Source organism: Crocuta crocuta, unplaced genomic scaffold (genome assembly GCF_008692635.1).
Source record: "Crocuta crocuta isolate KB4526 unplaced genomic scaffold, BGI_CrCroc_1.0 scaffold113, whole genome shotgun sequence".
Lineage (NCBI taxonomy): Eukaryota > Metazoa > Chordata > Mammalia > Carnivora > Hyaenidae > Crocuta > Crocuta crocuta.
Window position 1 is genome coordinate 8,593,310 of NW_027530368.1, and position 21,980 is coordinate 8,615,289.

Here is a 21,980-nt window from a genome sequence, read left to right on the forward strand (position 1 = left end):
GTTCCAGAATGTTAAAAAACAATCCGCTGAGGGGAATAAGCCACTCTCAAACACACACTTCCACATAGGTGATACCTTAATATGTGCTGCAGACAAGTAAGGGAAGAATAGATGTGGAGGAGGACTTCATGAGAACAGAAATTCAAAAGGCCTTGATGGTTGGGTAATATTGCTATGGGAGACATTTCACATCTCAGGGCTTTAGTGTCCTTATCTGTTAAGTAAAGGCTTTGGGTTAGACAATTTTATTAAGATTTTTCCCAGTTGAAACATTACTGGTTCTCTTCTTTATTCTTCAGAACAACTGATACCTTTCCACAGGGCACTGATAACCTAGTAAACAACCCCTAATGTCTAGAAGCTTCTTTAAAACAGAGAAACCAGAGACATTTTCCTCCAGTCAAAGAGAAACGTCTCTCCTCCTTCACCAGGTCTCCCTCTTAGAAGTGAAGCCTAGAAGGTTGAGAGAAAAGCAGGATTACCCAGAGCTCCCTAATGCACTACAAATGGGATCCCAAGGGGGCTGATGAAGGAAAGTAAGTCAGCACAGAAATACACTTTCAAATATGCAGGTTCATCACCTGCTTCATATCTCTGACCCTGATATGGCTGCATGGAAGGTGCCATCTGAAGAAAAATGGCATTCAAGATTGACAACTGATTAATACACAAGCTTGATTATATGCAAATCACCACTTTCTGTTGACTTAATTGCAATCTGATGTAACATGTATAATTAACACATGTATTTAAAATAAATGTATATCTAATTGATATGCATATTTATAAAATGAATATTTACATTTGTATGTTGTCTTTTTTTTTTTTTAATTGAGGGTGAATTTCCTTCCCACAGAAGTGAGAGGTTAGGGAGTCCCATCATGAACTAAGACAGAAAACAGAAACAAGGAATGAGAACTTGTCTTCAATGTGTGTAGTAGAGGAAACAACAAGCTAGCCACAAAAACACCTGATTCTAGGTGTGGCCATGCCCCATGATGCATGACTTCTATCTCTGGGCCTATTTCTGTATCTGTGAAAGGAGATATTGGACAATTTCTAATTCACCTTCTAGTTCTATAATTCTATTTTAAATTCATAGAACCACTCCAACCTTCAATTCCTTCTATCAAAATGACTGGACTCCCACCACGGATAGCCCAGAGTCTTTTTTATGACAATTATTGCACCTAAAAATTGTACTCAGAAGATCCCAGATGCACTATGGAGCCCAAGGTGCCCCATCCATGCTCACAACACTCAGAGAGCAGCAAGTCCTAAGAACAGACCATATAAACACATCTGTGGAAAACGGACATGAAGAGTTCACCAGCAGAGGGCAGAACCCTCAGGGAGTAGGACCCAGGAAATAGAAAAAGAGGAACTGAATAAGGCATAGGCATTGTCCTAGAAACACCAAGTAGATGGGGTCTTTGATGAGTGCCTCTATGAAGAATAGCTTTAAAAATATATAGTGGAAAAATGTTTAAGATCCATGCCATTTGGCAGACATAAATACACAGAAAAAAAATGAACTCAACTTTCATCATTAACGTAAGTAAAATCTCAGCCTTTCACAAGTAAAGTGACTTGTTATGAAATATTGTATGGGCCAAATGATTTGGAATATAGCACTCCCAAAAAAGTTCTCAGTATGCTATGGTTCTGGATATTTCTTGGCAGTGAGGTAGAATGAAAAATGCAAGAAGACTTGGGTGTGCCTCTCTGTTCCACTCCTGGCTAGGGAGCAATTTTGAATAGTTGCCTTTTTCCTTTCTGAAGGAAGAACGTCTTCCCTTCTTCAATTACTTTTCTTTCTGGAAAATATAATTCAGCCCTCCATTAAGCAAATCCATCACAAAACATTCCCAGATTCAATGCCAGAATTCCAGATGAAAATAAGACATGGTATCTAAGGAGATTATATCCCATTGAAGGAAACAGTGGAATACACAACTAACTACAATGCAAAGAGAAAAGAACTACCTTAGCACTATGGCTGGAGCTTAGGGGGAGAACGGAAGAAATTAGTTAACTTATCTGTGGAGGAGCTGTTTAGAAAGTTGGGTCTTGAAGAAGGAGAAACTTGTCAAAGAAGGTAAGGGGAAATGTGTCAATATTTTTTACCTTCTAAATGTCAGTGGTCTGCCCATGATGCTTCTGCAACTGAGCAGCAGACAACTTCCCTCTGCTTCTGTGTGTATCTGGAAAACTAACTGTGCTGGGGGCCTCTAAACCAACCCTCTATGAACACCACATATTTACTTTGATCTGTGGCCCAGCCCTTTCCTTGCTTGCTGAAATACATCAGACTCATTACGTACAAAGAGACTCTTTTCATAACAAATGCCTACACACAATGAAAGATGCACTTCAGCCACAAAGCCAGGCAACACTTAAGCCACTGTCCATGTAAGGGAAACTAGGCTTACAAACCAAAAGAATCTTAGTAACAAATTTGTTGATCAGCTGAAATCTGAGCTACCAATGATATGACCTCCAGAAAAGGACCGCACACAAGCTCATACACATGCATGCGTGCGCACACACACAGCAGTTTACTGTATGTTTCAACACATGCATTTCATATGGGTAACAGTGCCTTTTGCAAGCAGATGGGAGAGAAGAGACTTGAAAAGATGGACTCCTATTGTTCCACCAAACAACTTAAAACTGATCGAAGCCTCAGAGGAGAGAAAAACAAAGCCAGGTCTCTGAGGCTTTCTGGCTACCCTTTCAGAAAATCATTGGCATCCCAGGCAATACCTAAAAAAAGTATTAAAATTTGAGCAACACTGGTTTACTTGTTTATATGCATCCCCACAGAATCCCCCACCACATCTACAGAAGCTTCAAAGGCTCCACAATGAGATCCGTCAGGATGTGGGGAGAGGGAGAGAAAAAGACACTCTCAAGCGCTCAGAGACCCAGCCCAGGCATGCAGGCTCTTAGGCATCTGGTTATCCCAACCTGACACCGCGCCTGCAATTTCAGACTATTTAATTAATTCTGATAATACCACATCGCAGGTGCTGCAGGAAGTATGTTAATTTAAGATCACATCTTACCAATTCCCACAGGTTTCATTCGAACCTAATAAATGAAATAATCTCCACCGTAAGCTCCTTGCTTACCTAATTAGGCACAGGACGATGAAACAGTCACACTTGGGGTATACATCAGTGCCACTGGTCACCTTCAAATGCATAACCATGACCTGCCTACGGGCTCCTTCCCCAGGCTTCTATCATACACACATCAAAGCCAAGTAAATAAGGGACCACACTGCCCTTTGTATACCAACAACCCTGTTTTTTCTTCTCTGTTTCTTTTTAAATCCATCTATCGTGCTGGATCCTGTGAAATCTCACCATGTTTAAACTAAACTTTAGTTCTAATTTCATATTAATTCAGTTAACAAATATCATAAGTCAGATTTTTTTTAACCAATGGGTTGTTTCTAACCAACTGGTTCTTTCCACACTGATGATTCATTAAAGGGAACAGTCTAGTCCTATCTAAACCATCAGCAACATAAATGTCATTAAGTCTCCCCCATCTGTCCCTCCCCACATACCCACTCACTTTCAGAAATGAGCCTTCTGTTATGAGATGGGTACAAAACTGCCTAGAATGCTCTCATCTCCAGCATGGCTCAGCCTTTACTTCCTTCATGTCCACACTCAAAGGTTACCCTGTCATCGAGGTCTTTCCTGACCATCCAAATAAAAGAGCAACTCCATCCCTACAGCTGCACCCAAGCCTCCCTCCACAAAATGAAGATTTGGCTACTACAATACCTGGCTACTTTCAACAGTATAAACCAGTAGTTAGTAACCCTGCTAATTAGGTTCACCTGGGGAGCTTCACAGCCAATGCCCAGCCCCTGTTGCCACCAGCACATCTGGGGTGGGCTCCAGACTTCAGTATTTGTTAACAATCTCCCTTAGGTAAGGGCTGAGGCCCTCTTGCTGCACAAAGTCAAATGGACTCAGTGGGGCCTGAGGAGTCATTTAATGGGGATGATCTATTTTGAGCATCTACATGACCAAACAGATCAACTATTTCCCTAATTCTCAGCAGATTGAGGCTAAAGTTATTTGTTTCACTTTGGTCTACATAGGCCCTAGTTTCAGAGCACCAAGATGGAAACAACTGATCTTAATTCCTGGTTCTTAGCCTAGCTTCCCAGTGGCCAGTTAACAGTAGGGACATCTGATATTTTCCTTCGCCCCAATGTTAAAACTCACCAGACTGAATAAACTGAGGCAAGATATAAAAATTTGGCCTCCAGCCCTCAGTCTTATTGTCATGCAGGTGAAATGCAGAAAGGAAAAAGTAGCATTAATGACTCTCTAGATACCTTTAGGGCTTCGAAGTGCTACTTTCTCTCAACTGCTGAGACCTGGTTCTCTCCTGCTTGGCTCAAACTGATTCTCCCTACTCCTTCCCCTAACATGCCTCACCTGGGATCTCACAGAGACAGTCTTAACTAGATGCAGAGACCCTAACACCGGTTCCTCCACTGGGAAAAAGATGTTCAGGTGGCCACAACTGCAGCATCTCTCTCAGCTGTCACTTTCTGGAGGGTGTGGAGCTGGACCCCAGCGTGGCCCCCTGTCCACACTGTTTACAGAAACATGGTGCTGTACTGGTCCAGCTCTCAAGTTTCTAGATTCAGTTGTCTTCTCCCATTTTCCACTTTATATGCTTGGCTTTGGACAAAAGTTGAACAAATCTCCAAACCTCAGAGGGGAAACCCAGAAAACACTGCCAGGTTTTTCTACCCCTGCTTGAAATAATCAAACCCCCAGCGTATGCCCAAACTCAGCCAATGCTGGCTCGGCCGCCAGCTCCAGCCTTGCTAAAACATTCATAAACCACAGAACAGCTGGGCCACAGTCTGCTTTCAGAGCAAAGCATCCACTATCAGGTTTTCATCTAGGCACAACTGAAGAACTGAGTATTTATTCCTGACAGAGACTTGAAAGAGGAAATCTTACTGGCTGTCTGCTTAGAGTCACATGAGGACAGATTTGATGGGAATCCCATACATATTCCAACTAGATAAAAGATATTATTCATTCCTAAAATGTCTTCAGAGACTCCATTAATGGAGCAATTCCAAGTGACAGAAATAACCAAAAAAAAAAAAAAATCCCCTAATATCTACATACAACTGCATTAGAATGGATCAGGGGAAGGAATGCTTAATATTTAGGCCCTCCCTAAAATCATATTTCTTTCCTTTTCATCACAAAAGATGAGAACTGGCTGGGGGAAGTGACAGGGAAAGAGGTGCCCCCTGGAAAACATATGGGACCAGTTAAATGCTCCTTTTCCCTAACAGGAGAGATTTCATTAGGAAGTTACCATATTTTGACAATTTCTGTGGAGACTTGTCCTCCCATGAATTTCCTCAATTGTGACAGGCAGTGGTAAATGTAAAAGATACCTTGTTGTTATGTCATCAATATTCTATGCGTGGGCAATATAGATACAGTTTAAATAGATACTTAAAATAATTCTTTTTAACTTTATCAATTCTACTAAGACTATATCTAAAAAAGAAGGTGGAGAAGCCAAACCCTTGAAATCTTGTACCCAATCCAATGGGGAGCCCAAACAGAGATTTTCAGTTTCAAAAAAACCATTTTTATGAACAATTTTCTGATTTGTTTTACAGTGAAAGTGAGTTTTCTTGCACTCACACTAATCACATGTCTCTGTGAATGAGCACATGTATACATCTGTAACGCAACAATAACTACTTGTCACGGTGCTCTTAAAGTCCTGTAAGACTTAGTCATAACAACAATAAATTAATGTTTTGTGCTTTTGACTGTGTTCTGTCTTTGAAAAATTATTTAGCAACAATATATATGATCCTAAGTTAATGATCTTTAATTCCATTTTCCTTATATGCTAAATAACCAGAGAGGCAAGGGGGGAAGGAGGGAGAGAGGGTGAGGAGGAGAGAAGGAAGGACTTTACTACAGCCTAGAAATACACTGCCTGCCTTAGATAAGCTGACTCCAGAGAAGGCTGGTTAACTTATAGATCAGAGGTTCTACCTCCCATTTTCACATTTCTAGTAACCCACATAAATTCATTATTTTCACAATTTCTAGAACAACACTAATATAAATAAAACGAGAAACAAGCAGGGCACAAGTTATAATGCCACAGATAATGCTTTGCATTTGTATCAGACTTTCATGTTTCAAAACTTCTTCATAAACGCTACTTTGAATCCTCATAACCTTGTGAAATAGATGTGGCAGGGAAATCACTGCCATTTACAGATGAGGAGGCAGATATCAAGAGAAGTTAAATGCTTCCCTCAAGTCACATGGTTGGGCTGAGATGGGATAAGAAATAGACCGAAGAATCTTTTCATCCCAGTAGTCTTCTACATCTTGAAGAAGTTCTCATGTTAATCAGAGAATATGCCCTCTGGCCAGGAATAAAAGGATTGGTTAGGCACCTCTGAGAAGTCTAGGCACACATAACCCTAGAACCCTAGGCACACATAAAGCTGACCAGTTTTCCAGAATTAGGGTAATATCACTACCTCATTTAACACTCCTCAAGCCATTGTTCTTGCTCTTTCACCATATTCCCAAATTCTTCCATGAAGTGTTCCTAGTTATTCTAGTCCAGTCACATCTCCCCCCATTGAGCTCTTACAGTTTGTACCTTTCATGGTACTTGTCACATGTTAACTTTGTCACATCTCTCACCTGGCAGTCTTGAGTTTTACTTTACCCCCTGAATGGCCATTTTATGTAGTAACACTTAATGCCCACAAATAAACTGCACTTCAGGATAGAGAAGACATGAAGTGGACTTCTGCTGTTGCTAGCACGTAACCGACTACTTCCATCTTAACTAATATTCAAGTCCCCTTGTCCTGATAATTGAACCCCTGTGGACAATCACCCCTTGCCACCCACAGTCCCTATGGACTGCGATAGCCAAAACCTTCTTCCTGCTCCAGGAATGGACACACAATCGAACCAACCAATGAGACTCCATTCTGAGATTTTTGTCCATTCTGAGGTTTTTGAAGGTGGAAAGAAGTCTGCTTTCTGCTGAGACTGCCAACAGGGAGGAGGATAGAAGTGTGGAAGTAGGGGAGGCCCATGTGGAACCTGGAGTCTGAATCCAGGATGGAAAAGGTAAAACCAAGGGATGAGCAATGCTAGGTCCTGATTAGAACATCTGAGTCGCTGGATCCAACCCCTGTACTTTTTTAGGTGCATGAACTATAGGTTTCCTTTAAGTCAGTTGGAATTGGGTTCAATTAGGGTCACCTCATTTTTTATAGGAGAGTCTCTGGAGGGCAATTTGATTAGGAAAGGGACTATGGAACTTTCTGGGAACTAACTTTGCATAGTAATCTTCTTTATACAAAATAAAAAAAGACTTTTAAGATGCTTCTAATGAAACATCACAAAAGGCTGAGAAGCATTCCCCTGTCCACAGAAAAGGCAAAAAATAATAATTACATAAAATTATATTAATGTTAGTCATTAATATCATTGTTATTACTGTTCTTCAATTCTTACTTACACATTATTCTCACATTTTAATATCCCTGAAGACAGAATGTGTTATATAATCAGTGATATCTGTGTGCTTGAATCTGTGCTTGAATTAAAGCTGAATTCTTCCAGAGAGAAGTGGCATTTGTTTCTGCTAGTCAGAGTTATCTAAACCTAAAATTAATTTCTTTGCTTGAGTTACTGGACCACACCACTAATGTGAATTCAGACTGCAGACCTGTGTCCCAGCTGGTGGCTCAAATTCTTAAGAGAGATTTGAGTTTTCTTCCCTCTGCAGAGGCCCAAGGGCGAGACATGCAGTTTTCTTGCTGGACCTTCTGGAGAGTTTCTTTTTACCCTTTCACCAAACGAGTAGCTCTTTGGTATCCTGACTTTATGTAAAGGTCTCCTATTAGACTTTCTATCTTGGATACTTTTTCTTTACACAAGTGGTATATAAAATAGTGCTTTTTACAATAGACGGTATCTTGACTTTCATGAATTATGATATTATATATTAGAACTGGCCTGAAAAACCAATGATTATTATGAAGTTAAAATAGGAGAAGTCTCTTGAATTACCTACTTGATGCTTCTACTGGCTGTCTTTTTCTGACTGAGAACCAGAGTCTGAACTAATAGACTGTGTTGTAAACACAACACAGTTGTAAACTGCCCCAAGTCTTGAATAAGGCCAGGAATATAGTACTTTCTCAATAATCATTTAGTCTCTGAATTAAATTAATGACCAATTGGAATTTTATGAACCTAAATGCAACTACGTGGCAGAGGAAAATGTACCAGCACAGGTCTTGGGCTGAAATACCTTCTAAACATGAGCTCAAGAAGAGGTCCCTATTAAAAGAGGCTCTCCTTTCAGGAAATCCCAATTAAATATCCCTCCATATTGTGTCACACCACTGAGAGCATGAGAAACCGCATGTCTGAAAGCACATGTTGCAATTAAAATGGTTTTCTGCCATTTCTTTGAACTTTACTGGATACAGGTAGTCTTCTGAGTACCCACTTTGGTAACAGTGTTTCAAATATCAAATGAGATTTCTTTTCATTCAATTGAACTTCCAGAAATGCCACAAAATTACTCTCCAGTATTACAGAAAATGATTCCAGAGAAGGTCGAACAAGATGCAACCTTTCACCCTCTAACTCTATTACTGCTGAGGTGAAACCTTTGTTAAATCCAGATTTATAACCCTTCTTGGTTCATATTGCCTAGTGGTTCTGCAAGCACAGAGCTTGCATTTGTTGCCAGAGAGAAAACATTTGCTCAGTGAATTCTCTTGGTCTTTATCTCCCTTCTCTTGAGGATTGTTAGAAAATAGACCATTGACTCCTGGTCTCTTTCTTTCTCTCTCTTTCCCCTCAGAGCCTCTTGCTGTATAACAAGATTGTTAAAGACAAATTGCTAACCATCTCTCTTACACACACACCTCATTAAATTGGTTGCACAATTTTCTTTCATTCTTTCTCCAGGGTTGCTGTAGGAATATAGCCATTTATAATAACTGCCACTGTTGAGTGTAACTGCCAGGCTCAGGTGAGCAGGCGTATATACTCTTTGTTTTGCAAAAGGCTTTCTTTCAGGTATAAGTAATTTAGTTCTGTCTCCTTAGATGAATGACTGGCATATTAGAAGACCTTAGGTCACCAGGGGTTTGTGCTGGTTCTTAATGAATTCTGTTGAAATTTCAGGAACTACATGAGAGACTTCTGAATGGGCACATCTTATAGCTGATTTGTCATTATCAACTTCATCTTCAGCATTCTTAGAAAGCTAATGTAAAAGGCTAAGAGGTCTCCCTACCATCTCAGCTCACTCAATTAAAATCCCAAATTTCTATTTCCTATGGGGAATCCAACAGAAAATTCAAAAAGAGAGCATATATGCTGGGCAAGGCACATGCCCACCAGACAGATCACCAGTGAGACTGAGTTCTACTGTGGCATTTGATACTCAGTTTCTGCATGTATGAAATGAACATTAAAATACCCTCCAATCTACCTAACCAAAACCCTAAAACTCTTCCAAATAATAATTTATGTGGAAGTGTTCTGAAAAGTATAAAGGCTGGGATGCCTTAGTGGCTCAGTCAGTTGAGTGTCTGAATCTTTATTTCAGCTCTGGTCATGATGCCAGGGTCATGGGATCAAGCCCTACATCGGGCTCTGGGCTGAATGTGGAGCCTTCTTAAGATTCTCTTCCCATTGCCGCCTCTCTCCCACTCTCACACACTCTTTGAAAAAAAAATCAGCAGGGTACTAATGATACTGATGTCCAAATCTTCATGGGGTGATTCCTGGGTGACTCAGTCAGTTGAGCCTCCAACTCTTGATTTTGGATCAGGTCATGATCTCATGGTTGTGAGACTGAGCCCTGTTGAGCTCCATGCTGGGTATGGAGCCTGCTTGAAATACTCTCTCTCCCTCTCCCCCTCTCTCCAATTTACTCTCTCTCAAAAAATAATAAAAATGAAAAATCTAAAGCAACATGTGGAAGTTATTATTATACACACATTAATATGCTTTCACAATTAAGTAAACAGCATTTTCTATGTGACTTGAAGGGCTTACTGGGGGATCAGATACAAAAGAACAGGGAAGAAAGAAAGTCAGCAGCAATGTGCTCTCTGGGATTCTCACCAGCTCCAGAACCCAGTTCTGAACATCACAGCCTGTAACGTTCAGCACCCTCTGTGGAGCTTAAAGCCTAGTAAAATATCAGGTCGTCAGTTGAGCCACCTGCCAGGAAGATCATGGAACTAAAAACAGTGACTACAGTTTATGAGAGGAGATAATCTCAAAACCTTTTATGGTAAATATAAGGACTCTGGCTGATGAACATACATTAAGAAGAGGAGGAGGAAAGCCAAGCCTCTCAGGGCTCAAGACTGGTAATTGAGACCCTTCACCACACGTGGCCCTGCTCACTGGCCAGCCCTGAAGCCATCTCAGCTCCATCCTGTGCCTTATCCCCATGTCTGACAGCAATTTGGGAGCCTTGCCTGACTAGCTGATGAGGCTGGAGCTGGTCTTATTCCCCTGGAGTCCCAAGCAACCACATATTCACCCAATGCAGCCCACCCAAAATCTCATCAAAACTGTCCTTCACATGAGTACTGCTGAAGCCATGCAACAGACCTAAGCCAACCAAAGCCAAGTTTGCTACATTCTTTGGATACTAAAATCAGCCTACAGTCTGTTAGTTCCCTTGGCAGAGCCTGCCTTTTCCCAGCCCACTGTCCCTGTCTTCCTAAACTCACCAATATGATGCCCTTATCTCACTACTAGCAGAGTCTGGGCTTGGAGAAGCCGTAATAACTCTTCTCGGACAACATAATTTTATAAGCAACTGTATTATGGTGAAAAAACACCACTCTTAGAGTCAGAAAGCCTGTGTTCAATTCTCAAACCCCACCACTTATAAATTGCTGGGAATCCAGGCAAGTGCCCCTCCAAACTTCATTTCTTCCCTTGAAAATAGTTGAACAGTACCTACCAACAGAGTTCTCCTCAAATCAAGTGGATATGTTTTAAAATCCTACATAAACATGCTATAAAACTTGGGAAGCTTTTCTCAGTTGTCCTGAAGTAAAATACGTATAATTGGTATTACTGGAATCTAGGCTAGCAATAAAAGATTTGTTAAATGAGTATTTGAATAAAACCCCAATTTCACACTTTTGTTGAAATAAAATCTCTAAATTACATTAAAATCTCCATTAACCTTATAGGAGAGCTCTCTACAGATCCAAGATCCTAAAAGTGACCAAATTTTTTAAAATAAAAATGTTCTTACATACTATAACTGTCTCTTCCTCTAAAGCTGTACTGTCAACACCTACTGTCAGCCCTTGTGACTCTGTGACCTATTTTTATGGCAATTACCTCCTAACTGCTCTCCTTGGATCTGGTTGGGGTTGATGAGGTCCATAGGCAAAGGAGGCCACCAGGATTATGAGTTGCAACAAACCAGAGTAATAGATACAAGGAGAATCTGGTCAGGGCTGAAAGCTAACCAAAGAAGTGCACAGAAAAAGGAAGCCAAGGGGCATCTGGGTGGCTCAGTTGGCTAAGCGTCCGACTTCGGCTCAGGTCATGATATCACAGTTCGTGGGTTCGAGCCCCACGTTGGGCTCTGTGCTGACAGCTCAGAGCCTGGAGTCTGCTTCAGAATCTGTGTCTCCCTCTCTCTCTGCCCCTCCTCTGCTTGCTCCCACACATGCTCTCTTTCCCTCTCTCTCTCAAATAAACTTTCAGAAAAGGTTATTAAAGAAAAAGAAATCAGGGTACCTGGGTGGCTCAGTTAAGTGTCTGACTTCGGCTCAGGTCATGATCTCCAGGCTCGTGGATTCAAGCCCCACATTGGGCTCTGTGCTGACAGCTAGCTTAGAGCCTGGAGCCTGCTTCCGATTCTGTGTCTCCCTCTCTCTCTGACCCTCCCCTGCTCACACTGCCTCCTTCTTTCTTTCTCTCTCTCTCTCTCTCTCTCTCTCTCTCTCTCTCAGAAATAAATAAAACATTTTTAAAAAATTTTTTTAAAGAAAAGGAAAGCCAAGTCATGAGGCTAAAATCAGGCTGGGCAGGGAGATAACCAGGAGCATCAGAACTGAGGGAGCAATTACAATGGGAGGAGAAGTCAGGATGCAAATGTTCAACATGCAGAGCATAGAGCTGGGGGCTGTGGGGGCTGAGACAGAACATACAGTATCAGTTTTGCAGGCCCTAGTCATGAGACAATGTCATATCTTCAGTTTGATGCTTTTGAAGACCTTCATTCTACCTTTCCACAGGGCAAAAACTATCTGCCTTCTGCAGGTGAACGAACAGCCCTCTGACATCACCAGCCTCTCTAATCTACAGTTTGATCTTTGTTCAATTCACACACTTAAGGCCTACTTTGTTCAAAATCCCCTTTTGCACTAAACTTCCAATATTGTGTCCTGGCCCCTTACACAAATTCCTGACCTTAGTGCTGAAGGATTCCACATCTGGCCCCAAATGACCTTTCCATCAGCCTTCATTCCACCTTACCACAATCCTATGTCTTTGGTTTCAAGTATTTGTTCCCCAAATCATCTGATTCCTTCCCCATTTCCATGCTTTTCTCAGACCATTCCTTCCATCTAGAAAACCACTGACCTTCTCTCCACTTCTCCAGATTCTCCACTAGGTTCTTCAAGACACAACGCAAAATTCTCCTTCCCCAAGAAGCATCCCAGGATTCCTGTGCCTGCAATTGTTGGCTCTCTTCTGAACCCCTACAGTGAGAGCCCTCTGTTAGCAGCTTGGGATAAAGTACGATTATATGATAGTGTTGCATTGCTATCCTATATCATTTTCATTTGATTTTTCCTGTTTATATCTTATTGAAAATTTTGTAATTATTATTTTAAGTAGGCTTCATGCCCAAAGTGGAGCCCAACGTGGGGCCTGAATTCACAACCCTAAGATCAAGACCTGAGTGGAGATTAAGAGTCGGATGCTCAACTGAGTCATTCAGGCGGCACTTTGTCATTATTTTTGTGTCTCCCAAGTGCCTAAGAATGATGTTTCAATTACAGGAAGCCCTTAATAAATACCCATTAATTACCTTACAGAAATTGTTGGCTTTCTGCTTACTCTGAAGACTTTCTTCTATCTGTGCTTAGAAAGCTAATTCTAGGGGCACCTGGGTGGCTCAGTTAAGCAGTTGACTCAATTTCAGCAAAGGTCATGATCGCAAAGTTCATGAGTTCAAGCCCCACATCAGGCTCTGTGTTAGCTCTGTGCTAACACAGAACTGTGCTAACACAGAGCCTGTTTAGTATTCTCTGTCTCCCTCTCTCTCTATATCCCTCCCCTGCTCGTGATCTCTCTCAACAGTAAGTATTTTTAAAAAAACGAACCAAAAAAAAACTAATTCTAAGGCAAACAGTAGCATAGTGGCAATAAGCATGCTCGTGAGACCACCAAAATTCAAATCATCGTGGCCCTGCTTACCACCTGTGTAACTACATCATTAAACCTGTCTATGCCTAAACCCTACCAAAGAGCTGCTTTGATGCACAAATAAAACTAAGCCACATAAAGCACTTATGTTCTAAATCTACATATAATAAGCACTTAATAAAAGATTAGTGCTCACAAAAAAAGGTAACTACTATCAGAGGTAAAAATATATTCAATGTTTGCACATTTTAGATCTTCTACTGAACTAGTACTAAGCTGAGAGAACCTATAAAATGTGCATTAAATTTATGATGTTTCACTGAATGCCTAAATTAACTCAAAATGTTTTTTCTGCATATGGACATATATTCTAGAATTTCTTGAGAAACATTAAATGTATTTTAGTGAACTCTCTCAGATTCAAAGTTAAGTTTTGCAAATTTGCAATCTTTAAAAAACTAAAGTCCTTTGGTTCAACAAAAGATGCTGGGGAGGGGAGGAATGAGAGAAAAGAGGAAAAAGCAGTCTGCCCTCTACTATCTTTCAATTGTTCTCATACCTCAAAATGGGGTTTGATTATTTTTAATAGCAAAAATGTTGCCACAGACCAATTCAAAATCGATTTATTAAAATTGACAGATTATCCAATCCTTTACCATAAAAGAATGTACCACACTCTGTGCAAGCTTTTCTCTGAGAAACCTGAGGTTGCAAAAGCCTTCCTAGAATGCTATCAATTTAAATGATTGAAAAAAACAGCACATAATAACTGACAGATTTTTCAAATCAGATAAAGATGGAAACCAGATTATCTGTCTGGGGGTGATAGATTGCAGCAATAATAAATTCACTTGAAGACACTGGATCAATTTTTAATCAAGCCAAGAATTATTATTGCAGAAAGATAAAATGACCCATGAGAAGATGCCTTAATTTTCCACCAATCAAATTATAGCCTTTCTAAATAAGATGTAATGAGATCCATGGAATATCCAGGTTACACATCCCACCTAATTACCCATGTTCCCTGTCATGTAGTGATATACTACTGGTAAACTGACCTCTGAATTTGCCCAGATGAAAAGGTAATTAGTTTTTCCACCAGGCTATAGTGAAAATAACAGCAGTGACACATGTCATCTCCTTCCACCAAGTCACAGTCTCTGAGGTGTTTGTTCTTAAAATATACAGGATATGACCTACTGGGTAATAAACTACACAGTCATTAAGTGAAGCTTGTGTCTGACAGAAAAACAGCCGCCATCTCTAAGTTGCGAAAAAAGGGCCTGGAGGTAAAGCAAATCAGTCCTCACTTGACATTAAACTTTATCAGCAGGGAACAATGCCCCTCCAACCCACCCCAGGAACTACCAATCAGAAAAGAGAACTTGTAATTACTGATGACTGTGAAGACCCCGTAGAAAGATCCATATATTCCATCTGCCCCATTTGTTTCTAGCTCTTCTTTAAAGATTTGGGATCTCTCCCAACTCAGGTTCCTTTCCTCATCCAAAAGTTACTGATAAGAAAGATTCAGTATAAATATAACTATTCCTTTGAAATAATCCCAGTCGGCATCCCTTAATCATTCATTCATTCAACAAACACCTACACTCCCCTTCCCTTTCTCCAATTCTTCCAACAGATAATCCCACTTGCCTGGATCAACCTTCCTCATCAAAACTATTTGGTCTTCAGCCCTATTGCTGAACACATAACAGTTCTTCTAGCATCAGGATGTCCTACATTTATTGGAAATTTATTCAATTTATCATTTATTTCAATTCACTCTTAATCTCCTACTAATGCTTACATGTGCCTGTAAAGACACTATTAGTAAATTAGTGACCCAGGGTCATGTTAAACTTCCAATGTTAATGATAATCAGTTGTTGGTTTGAAATGAAGTCCCTTTAATTTATTCCCATCATTAAATCCTTGGAAGAACTGCTTACATTTCACCCAGAGTATGAGAACTGCAAAGATCTTTTATTTTCAAATTGTGAGGCCAACCCAGAGTTTCCTGATAGCTCTCAGAAAGAAAGATCTTAAGAAAATGAATAATCTTTCATGATGGGGCTTAAGTCTGGAACTCAAATGCATTTACTACAAGATTCTTTTGCTCAACCAATAACATCTACCCAAGTTTCTTTTTATTTATTATATACACATTTAACCTATTTCTGGTAATGTGTGGTCCTTCAAATCATATTCAAGGCATGCTCACAGAAAGGGCAAAAAATGATGACCTAAAAAACCTGCCAATAATTCTAACGTAACACCAGATGTCATTTCGTTCCACTGCAGATCTCAGTACTGATAATCCCAAAATTTATTTAATAATAACAAATATTAGTTGTTTTATTATTTATTACATTATATATGTTACAGACTGAATGTATCCCCCCAAAATTCATATGTTGAAGCCAGAAGTGGGACTTCTGGGAGGTAATTAGGTTTAGAGGAGATCATGAGGGTAGAGCACCCATGACAGACTCAGTGCCCATTTTTAGAAGCGAGACACCAGAGCCTTGTCTCTGCCATGTGAGAATACAGCAAGAAAGCAGCTGTCTGCAAGCCAGGAAAAGGGCCTTCACCAAAAAGCCAATCTTCCAACATTCTCAGCCTTTAGAACTGTAAATGTCTTTTGTTTAAGCCACTCAGTCTATGGTATTTTGTTATAGCAGCCCTCGCTAAGACTATATATAAGTATACAATAACTGTTCCATTTTACATATATTAACATAGAAATAATACCTAATGCATGAAATAATATCAACTAATATTCTTTCAGGCACTCTGTTTAGTTTTATATCCATTGTCTCAACCCAACAGCTCAAGAGTTAACTCCCTTCATTCTAATTTTACAGATGGAAAAATCAGGGCTTAAAGGGGGTTAACTATCTTGCACAAGTTCCCATGAGGGATGAGAACCCAAGTAATCTGTCTCCACACTTACCCACTAACATACAAAGTGAGCTTTCTGAGAAATTGGTCAAGTTAATTTTTACTCATTAACTAGGATTATAATCCAAAATACCTAATACTGCTAGAATGATTCTTCTCCATTTTTATGGCATCTTGGCTTTTCATGTTACTGCCTCCTCTGGGCATCTGCATTAGAAATAATTGACTCAAGCACAAATGGAGCTATCCTCAATTTAATGAATTCCAGCAACTTATCATTTTGCTACCCCTTCTTTGTTAATTTATTAATAACAATTACAACAAAAATGGCATGCTATATAAATCCTTACATATACTCTATCTTAAAATACCATCTCTGGAAGTCTTAAAAGGTGATGTATTAAAACTTATGGCTTATTACCAGTAACATAGCTAGATCCAATTGACCATAAAAGCCAACTATTCTTAAGCAATTCAAAATGTCCATTGTGGGGGCACCTGGGTGGCTCAGTTGGTTAAGCGTCCGACTTCAGCTCAGGTCATGATCTCACGGTTTGTGGGTTTGAGCCCCGCGTCGGGCTCTGTGCTGACAGCTAGCTCAGAGCTTGGAGTCTGCTTCGGATTCTGTGTCTCCCTCTCTCTCTGACCCTCCCCTGCTCATGCTGTCTCTCTCTCTCTCTCTCTCAAAAATAAATAAAACATTAAAAAAATTAAAAAAAAATGTCCATTGTGATGAATGGAGTATTTTCTTGAACAAGTCTTTGGAATACTGACATTTCAAATATACCTTCGCATTCTTGCGCTTGGTCAAACCAATGCTTATGTATTAGCTAAATATATGCTGCTCCCTTTATATTATGTTTTTATGGATAAAACTGAATACTTATGTAAGCACAGTCTGTTCTTCATGAATTTATACTACTTATGTGTATTGTCCAAATATTAGCAAGCAGCTCATGGATTCGATAATAAATACTTTCACAAATTTACATCAATGAAAACTATTTTAAGTGTTAAGTCATTGAAAATCCACTGATTCTCATAGCCTAAGCAAATTAACATATGCTACTATCACTCTTACATTTTGATATGGCCAAAAAGATGATGTCAACCAACAAATTTTCTACACATCAGTTTCACTGACTTGCTCCCTATTTTTACATAGTATGCTGACATCCATTCTGACACCACAAAAACCTCTCAAAATGTACTGAAAGCACAATGATATATAATGTAAAGGGCTTCTTCCAAAAATGTATAACTGCTAATATGCATAGCTTTTAAGAAATTGCTTCCAGAAGACAGACAGGATCACAAAATGGGACTTGCTAGCCAATACTCTGGTGCTGAATTCCTTTCACCTGAAAACAGAATGGTAGCAGTGAAAAGGATTCAAACTTGTTCAGACATATACCCTTCCCTTTCTTCTGCTTAAGAAAATCCAAATGAGTGAAGGTTTTCACCTTTCACCAAGAAAGTAAAAATAGATATTAAAGTCTGGAAAAAGGATAATTAACTTTGTTTTATATAACGTGAATTTAGGTACCTTTGAGACAGATACATACCTAGCAGATAATTCAGATGTAAGCATCTAAGACTGAAGTAAGAGGCTGAGTTAGAAAGACAGTTTAGGAACCATTGGGTAATAGGCAGAAGTGGAAATGAATGAGAAGAGCTGGAGTGTACAAAATAACCTAGGGAGAATCAGTGGCAAAAGGGGAGGCAGAGGATGAGTATCTTTCCTGATCCTTTGAATCATATGGATTCTCAAAGTGTCCAGCTCTGGATTCCACTAGACTGATTTTCTGTGTCTTCACCTCGCTGCAATCGAATTGTCCAGGTTATTCTTTTTATTGTGAATCATTCCTGGGAGTCCAGGTTTCCTGACTTGCTCAAGGAACCCTCTCTGCAAACATACTCTAAGATGTGTCCTGAGAGCCCTAAGACAGTTAAAGCTCTTATCTGAACAATTCATATCTTTCCTTCTTTCCCACAAATATTTATTGAGCACTAATCATGTGCAAGGAATTGCTCCATACACTAGAAGCAATGAACCAAAAAGCACAGTATTGCTAACAGCACATACTCAAGGACTGTATTTAAGAAAAATGAGCTAATTTTTAAAATTCTGCCTTAAGAAGAGTTTTCAAGCCTCCTGAACTTAATCTTCTAAAGGAAAGCAAAAGAGCACCATATGTTTACTGAAGGTAGAGATATTCTAAANGCACAAATGGAGCTATCCTCAATTTAATGAATTCCAGCAACTTATCATTTTGCTACCCCTTCTTTGTTAATTTATTAATAACAATTACAACAAAAATGGCATGCTATATAAATCCTTACATATACTCTATCTTAAAATACCATCTCTGGAAGTCTTAAAAGGTGATGTATTAAAACTTATGGCTTATTACCAGTAACATAGCTAGATCCAATTGACCATAAAAGCCAACTATTCTTAAGCAATTCAAAATGTCCATTGTGGGGGCACCTGGGTGGCTCAGTTGGTTAAGCGTCCGACTTCAGCTCAGGTCATGATCTCACGGTTTGTGGGTTTGAGCCCCGCGTCGGGCTCTGTGCTGACAGCTAGCTCAGAGCCTGGAGCCTGCTTCGGATTCTGTGTCTCCCTCTCTCTCTGACCCTCCCCTGCTCATGCTGTCTCTCTCTCTCTCTCTCTCAAAAATAAATAAAACATTAAAAAAATTAAAAAAAAATGTCCATTGTGATGAATGGAGTATTTTCTTGAACAAGTCTTTGGAATACTGACATTTCAAATATACCTTCGCATTCTTGCGCTTGGTCAAACCAATGCTTATGTATTAGCTAAATATATGCTGCTCCCTTTATATTATGTTTTTATGGATAAAACTGAATACTTATGTAAGCACAGTCTGTTCTTCATGAATTTATACTACTTATGTGTATTGTCCAAATATTAGCAAGCAGCTCATGGATTCGATAATAAATACTTTCACAAATTTACATCAATGAAAACTATTTTAAGTGTTAAGTCATTGAAAATCCACTGATTCTCATAGCCTAAGCAAATTAACATATGCTACTATCACTCTTACATTTTGATATGGCCAAAAAGATGATGTCAACCAACAAATTTTCTACACATCAGTTTCACTGACTTGCTCCCTATTTTTACATAGTATGCTGACATCCATTCTGACACCACAAAAACCTCTCAAAATGTACTGAAAGCACAATGATATATAATGTAAAGGGCTTCTTCCAAAAATGTATAACTGCTAATATGCATAGCTTTTAAGAAATTGCTTCCAGAAGACAGACAGGATCACAAAATGGGACTTGCTAGCCAATACTCTGGTGCTGAATTCCTTTCACCTGAAAACAGAATGGTAGCAGTGAAAAGGATTCAAACTTGTTCAGACATATACCCTTCCCTTTCTTCTGCTTAAGAAAATCCAAATGAGTGAAGGTTTTCACCTTTCACCAAGAAAGTAAAAATAGATATTAAAGTCTGGAAAAAGGATAATTAACTTTGTTTTATATAACGTGAATTTAGGTACCTTTGAGACAGATACATACCTAGCAGATAATTCAGATGTAAGCATCTAAGACTGAAGTAAGAGGCTGAGTTAGAAAGACAGTTTAGGAACCATTGGGTAATAGGCAGAAGTGGAAATGAATGAGAAGAGCTGGAGTGTACAAAATAACCTAGGGAGAATCAGTGGCAAAAGGGGAGGCAGAGGATGAGTATCTTTCCTGATCCTTTGAATCATATGGATTCTCAAAGTGTCCAGCTCTGGATTCCACTAGACTGATTTTCTGTGTCTTCACCTCGCTGCAATCGAATTGTCCAGGTTATTCTTTTTATTGTGAATCATTCCTGGGAGTCCAGGTTTCCTGACTTGCTCAAGGAACCCTCTCTGCAAACATACTCTAAGATGTGTCCTGAGAGCCCTAAGACAGTTAAAGCTCTTATCTGAACAATTCATATCTTTCCTTCTTTCCCACAAATATTTATTGAGCACTAATCATGTGCAAGGAATTGCTCCATACACTAGAAGCAATGAACCAAAAAGCACAGTATTGCTAACAGCACATACTCAAGGACTGTATTTAAGAAAAATGAGCTAATTTTTAAAATTCTGCCTTAAGAAGAGTTTTCAAGCCTCCTGAACTTAATCTTCTAAAGGAAAGCAAAAGAGCACCATATGTTTACTGAAGGTAGAGATATTCTAAATCACTAAGCACTAGAGCATTGGATAAATATGGGATGTGTTACTGAAGGGAGATGCAACAGAGTTTACAGCAAGCTCAAGGCTCAGAACTATACTGACACAGCATTCAGTCCTCACTTCTTCCAGCATAACCCATTCACCCATTCAGCATTCCATAGGACTTATATCATCCTTTATAATATCTATTCCCCGTTCAGTGGTTTGAAACATTCTGTCTGCTGGCAGTAAGTGCTCAAGTGCTCCTGTGGGCTAATGTGTCAAGGTCACTGGGATGATTCCTGAAATGCCTCTACTTGTGACTAAGATAATAAGGCATATGGCTGAGTCTTTGTGAGGAAACTGGGCCATTTAAATCATATATTAAAATGTCCTCCTAACTTCCAAAAAGGAAAGAAAAATGATTCTTAATTAAATACTTAATGTTTATTATAGCTAGAATATTAGTTTTAAGTCAAATTTATGATGCACTAGATTTGTACTTTTTATGTTATTATATAGACTTTACAGTTCATTGAGATTTCTTATATAATCAATGTGTACAGTATATTTGAGCCCATTTATATGACAGAGCATTACTTTATTCTTGAAAATTATTACAGAGGTTTATAGCCATCGCATCTTTGCTTTTATGATATATTTTTGTCACATCTATGGTTTATTTAATGGCAGGTCCTTGGTCAGGAATGCCCACGTATGACACTGTTCTTATGGGAAAGTGTGACTACTTTATAATAGAATTTCCAGGAATGGATTGTGGTCAAAAGCAGAGACAAACTGTATTTTGAAAAGAACAATTCGTACAAGTTTGAGTGTGTGTGTACACACACTGTGTGCATATAAGACACCTCTAACAAAGACATACCTCTAGGAACTCCCTTACACCACTCAGGTTTAGAAAGACACATGAACTCTTTTGAGATGTTCTGTATCAGTCTTACAGGTTTAGCAATGGAAACGGAAAGGCTACATGTGATTATCCACTAGTCTATCACATACCTCACACTAGTAAAACCCATGCTGGCCTCTCAGATATCATCTCCTCATCTCAGTAACTTCAAGCAGTCTCTGGCTTCTGGCCATTTTTAGTGAGTGAAAAAGAAGCTCAGGTGCTTCCTTGGAGAAGGACTTAGGGAAAACCAATGGTGCAATGGTACAGAATCCACCTGAAAAATGCACAACTCCAAAGTTCAAGTCAGGGACTTGAGTGTCACTCTGATAGTCCTGATTTCCTAAAATGTTCACATTCTTTCACAAAGGTTTCTTTAGCACAATACATTCAATTCTTCTAAAAGGATTCCCTGAAGGATATTTTTTTTTTAGAGGGGGGAAGGAGGGGGAGAGGAAAAGTGGGAGGAAGGGGGAGG